Source organism: Vespula pensylvanica, chromosome 2, assembly GCF_014466175.1.
Source record: "Vespula pensylvanica isolate Volc-1 chromosome 2, ASM1446617v1, whole genome shotgun sequence".
In the NCBI taxonomy this organism is placed as follows: Eukaryota; Metazoa; Arthropoda; class Insecta; order Hymenoptera; family Vespidae; genus Vespula; species Vespula pensylvanica.
The window spans coordinates 7,108,168-7,114,189 of record NC_057686.1 but is presented as its reverse complement, the minus strand read 5'-3'; positions in this window follow the sequence as shown (position 1 = coordinate 7,114,189).

Below are 6,022 nucleotides of genomic sequence, written 5' to 3'. Positions count from 1 at the left end.
TATATCGGACATAGATAGAATTTCTTAAGCACACTTGTGTATTTTTTCTTCTTTATTTCGTTCTTTTTTTCGACCCTCTCAAATATTATCATGAATCACAAAGAATGAGATATGGAATATAGAAACGATTGGTATGGAATGCTCGTACTTAAGATTCCAGAGAAATAGAAAGAGATAGAGAAACAGAAAGAGACAGAGAGAGAAACAAAGTGAAAAATGGGCTTATCAATGCTGGCGTATATCCTCGAGAGAAATCATATAAAGTTCAATCTTTCATCCAACCTGTGAATTTCACACTTTATTCTTCGTTCTCTTTTCCTCGATATTTTTATCCTATCACTTACTATAACATGCTAATATATTTACATGGATATCGGTAATGAAACGCTAAGGTGAATTTGCAAATCTTATGAACATGCTATCAGCTCTTATCGATTCATTGATTCACGTTAATTAAAATACAATCTTGGAGAGATAGAGGGAGAGGGAGAGAGAAAGAGAGAGAAAGAGAATGAAGGAGGAATAGTTACGTGATTTTTACGAAAACTTTTCTATGATAATTCTTAAACGGTATTCGACAATCTTCTTTTAAAATTACTCTATTTACTATAACAAAGACTATCAAATTCTATTAAGGATCCTACGATGAGCTAGCTAAACGTCAAACTCTTTAAAGTCTCTTCACCCGCCAGAGACCATCAAACTTTCGATCATATTTTCAGCATCCTCATAAACATCTATCGAGAGACTTAAGATTAGTCTTTCAACGAGAGAAAATAGAACTTTGTCATACGAGAATCAAACTAGGTATTTTCGAGTAGTATTACGTTGCCTTTTTACGATCTTGGTGAGTGATAATCGAGAAGTAGTGATCGATTACGAAATTCTTGTAGGATGAAATATGTAAGTTCCTTGAGATGTCTTTTACGATCTATTTTCTTTTTGTCTTTCCTTTTATTTTTCCTTAATCGTGATGCTCCGATCAAAATTTACGAATGTATATTTAAATCGATGTCTAAACAAATTTTGACGATACGACAATAACATATGTAAGTACGTCTGAATTTTCTTAACGTCGCTATTACCCGGATTTGAAAGATAAACTTAATACAACATTTAATTACATTTTTCTCCAATCGAATACAACAAAACTTCACTGTCTATGTATACGATAAAAAAAAAAAAAAAAAAAAAAAAAATTTCGAAGGATCAATTTAATAAAAAGCTTAATCAAATCTTTTTCCAATGGAATAAAATGAAATTTTCACTTGTTGATCAACAGATTACAGATACGTATGTGTATATAAATATATTGAAAAAAAAAAAAAAAAAAAAAAGAAAAAACAATTGAGAGAGTCGTGATGGAAAATAAAAATAAGATTAAGATTCAATTATATTTTTTTCTTTTTACCGAAGTTTTTCTAAGGTGAGCTTAGATTTGTTGAGAGAAAGAGAGAGAGAGAGAGAAAGAAAGAAAGAAAGAAAGAAAGAGAAAGATAGGGAGTGAAAAAAGAAAGAAAACAAGGGAAAACACGGTCCTTAAGTTTAGTCGAATTCGACAACGACGTACGCGGATTATCGTCGAACACGGTTCGTCGCTGACTGACTGGAAGCTTTCAAGTTACGAAAGCTCGCTGTACGTCGATCGCGCGCCACTTTCCTACTGCACAGACGCACTATTGCCTTTTCTTTCAGCTTTAAGCTCACAGACGTACACCTTTGTTCGTAACAACGACAACAATTTTCACGAGGATATTGTTTCTTATTTTTCCTTCTTCTTTTTTCTTTTTTTTATTCTTTATCTTTTTTTTCTCTTTCTCTCTCTCTCTCTCTCTTTTTTTCCTTTCTAATTGGATTTAAATAAATATCGTTGTTAGAAAAACGAATGTTGTTCGTATTTTTTATATTTACATTTAATATACATTATTAATTCATCGGATGTCGCTTATCGATCAAATCGATGATCTTTTTTCAAATGATATATTACGCGTTATTAATTTCATGTATGCAAGGATGTATTACAAAAAGAAAATCGATTAGAGCTTATTTATTTTAGTCTGATGATGATAATAAATTTCAATTCGTTGAAACGTTAAACAAATCCGATATTTATCCGACATTGATTGTAAAAAGATAAGGATCGAACGATTTTAATCATTATTATCTGAAATTATTATATCTGAGAGGAAAAAACAAGGAGATAAGTTTGAATAACTAAGGAAATTTTCTGAATGGTTTGAAAAATGTTTTGCCGATTTAGTAGATATTCTTCGAAGAGGAAGCTAATTTTCCATCGTGAAAACTAACGAGAAAAGGATAGAAAACGAGCGAGGTTTACTGTCCTATTGTACAAACGACTTTATCCTCTTCGAAAGAAATTATCAAGTTTCTCGAAGATATCGACGTTATCGGGAAAAGTAGGAATATTTTCCTCTCTGATCTTCACGATTGGTTTACTCTTCTATTTCTTTTTCTCTTTTTCTTTCTCTTTTTCTTTATTTTCTTTCTTTCGTAAGAAAAATGAGATCATAGGACTCTTCCACTTGTTTTTTTTTCTATTTTATCAAGAATATTATGCATTTTCGTTTATCTTCTACTTTTCATTTAACAGAAATAGAATGAGAGAGAGAGAGAGAGAGAGAGAGAGAGAGAGAGAGAGAGAGAGAGAGAGAGAGAGAGAGAGAGAGAGAGAGAAGAATATGCTTGTAAAAGTCTACAGGGTTTTCCTTTCTCACTTTACAAAGCTTTTTAGTCTAGTCTGGCGTCGAAGTTAAGACGCCTTTTCATATTTCTTCGACACTGAATACATTATCCGTCACCGTTTCTTCTTTAAAGGACTACTCTATTCCTTCTTCCAGATCTTGATCTTTTAATGTAAGCTCTCTTACCAATTCAAATCTTTCTCGATATGACCAAGAATCTCGACGAATTTTAATGCCTTTGAAATCTCGATCGATACGTTCAGTATACAAAAAAGAGATAAAGAGAGAAACACAGAGAAAGAAAAAAAGGAAAGTTATCTGGCGACTGTCAGCAACACAAAATCTCTATTTCGAATTGTCTGGAAATGGAATAACCCAGAATCTTTTGTCCTTTGTAGAACGATAAAAAAGGAATATATGTAATATTATCCGCGAAATAGGTTCGAATTAATTTCTCAATTTTTTTTTTCTTTTACTATTCGAATTTATATATTTTGTTTATATATATAATATATATATATAATATATATAATATATATAATATATATAAATATGTATTATTTATTAGGTCAGTATTTTAAATAAATCGTCAGTATTAATAATAAAATATTACTACGTCATATAAGTAACGCAAACGTGAGGCGACTTGACGTTTAATTAATTATACTGACGAAACAGATAGAAGTGATATATGTACATGATAAAATATACAGGGTGTATCATAATGGAGTAAATAAGTTCAAAAATTTATTTTCATTAAAATATATGAAATACAAGAGTGATATTTGTCGTATAATAATTAATAATATTTCAAGAGTCTATAGATATCTATAAATGTAGTTATATGATCTATGTCTCATCGATATTCAATTCTATCCCATAGCTTCACAAAGAACTCCTTATACACCAAAGCAACGTTTCTTTTAACTGTTGTACATTTTGCGGTATAAATGGTAAATAGACTTTATCTTTTACAAAGTCCTAAATGTACAAGACAATGGGCTGTAAGATCTGAAGATCTAAATGGCCAGGCAATGTCCACCGCAGCCAATCAACCGTTGTGGGAAAGTTTCATTCAGAAAATATATGATGTTTCTGAAGTAGTGGAATGAAACTTCGTTTTGCGGGAAAATCATCTTATGGACGTCTAGTTGGAGAATGAGAAAGTTGATCAACATGTCGAGATGAACAATCTCAGTGATAGTGCTCACAGCACTGTGTACACTAATGTCTGGTGTGTAAAAAAAAAAAATGTACCTAAAGTGTTACTGATGATATAACAGACCTCATTGTTCTATTAAATATATAATTCAGTAAAAATAAATTTTTCTAGTTGTTTACTTTATTATGTTATGTAATGACACACCCTGAATATATATCGGGTATCTCGTTTTAAACGATACAAGCAAATATCTCCGATCGTATCGATTTTCTAAAGAAATGTTTCAAATAAAATTTACTAGACTTTCAGGGGGAAAATGTAATATTTATTGCAGCTATTTAATAGGAGGTACTGTTGTTAAGATACGAGAATCATAACGATCTTTTTATATGGAAATCGATATTTTATGCTTAACAAAAGTCGTAAAGAAAAAATCATAGAGGATCAATATGAATCCAAGGAGCAATTACAGTGTATCTTTTGATCGATATTTCATCGAGTTATGATTGAAGTTTTAAAAATCGTGTAGCCGTATAATAATGTTCTTTATGATTTGTCGAAGGCCACAGCGTCACAAATGATTACAATTTGAATTATGTATGAAGAAAAATAATTAAATAAATGGAACAAAGAAGAAAAAGAATTGTTTGACGAATTCATTGATTATCGAATGTTTACAAGAAAATTGATTGCATTATTGCGATTACATAGTTGGCGCAATCGCCGAGTCCAACTTCGAGCCTATCGATCAATGTTCTTTCGTAGAACGAATAGGGGAATAAATTTTTTTCTATCAATTACATTTCTGTTAAATTGATATACCTTATTCGAAGTTGACGTATTTAATATATATATTTAGTTCTAATTTTTGTTGCGTGACTTTGAGACTTTCAAGAAACATTCAAATAAGTATTTCTAAATTCTCGAAAGAGGATGCGTTCTGTTTGTTGATCTTATACTGTAATAGTTCCATTAAAATATACATATATAGATATTTGTTCTAATGTCGTCTAATTATAATTATACGTTCGCTTCGTTAACGAATCATAAATATTTATAAAGCTTTCTTGGAACAATAGTTGCGAGCGATTCTTCATTTTTTATTTATCCATAATAATAGATACGAGCATACATATAGGTACATATATTTTCATTCATAAATATAAATTTATTTGTATACTATATGATATTTTGTTTGTATACGATATTATCAAAATTAAAAGAAAACGTTTTAGAAATTAATTCCATATTTGATTGATGGAATTTCTTATTAAAATTATATTTTTCTTATCCTATCTATAACGTTCTTTTTTTTTATTAAAGTATCTTATGGAAAGGAGGTATATATTCTACTTCGTTTTTTAATTAACACTTTACGGACCAAATAGTCTTATAAGAAAGTCAAAGAGAAATAGAAAGAAAGAGAGAGAAATATGGAGAGAACATTTAACGTTATAATATTCGTTACGTTTATACGATTTCACTTCTCGTTATCACTATTTTCTCTCTAGTGTTTTCTTCTAGTTTTCATTTTCAACGAATTAAATAATGTGTCCGTATGTGTGTGTGCGTGTGTGTGTATATATATATATATATATATATATATATATATATGTACGTACATACAAGAACGTGAAACGTTAACTTCCGCGAAAAGTTCTGTTTTTCTCGAGAAACCTTCCCGATCTTTTTCTCTCAATATTTGTTTAACATTTATCTTTCATTTGGTATCTCTCTGTTGGTATCCGTACGTTTGACAAATAAATATTAGTACTTATCATATGTAAATCCACTTATATATTATCTAAACACCTTAAATCCTTTTAATAAAACACATGCTGTTAGCATCTTTCATTCTTTTTTTATTTTCCTTTCTTCCTTTTTTCTTATGACCCCTAATAAACTATATGAAACATATGTTTTCGTGTAACACGCCTTTCCTACCGAAAAATTACCCAATATATATAATATATTTGAAAGGAAGGGAGAAATAGAGCAAAATGAAGAAAAAGAGAGAATGACAAGGAGAAAGAAAAATAGAATATTTTAACTTGAAAAATAATAGAAAAAAAAAGGGAGAAATTTATTCAAATCTATCTCGGATTCTAACTATTGATTTCTCGAACATGTCGAAACTGACCGAAATCGAAAGACGAGG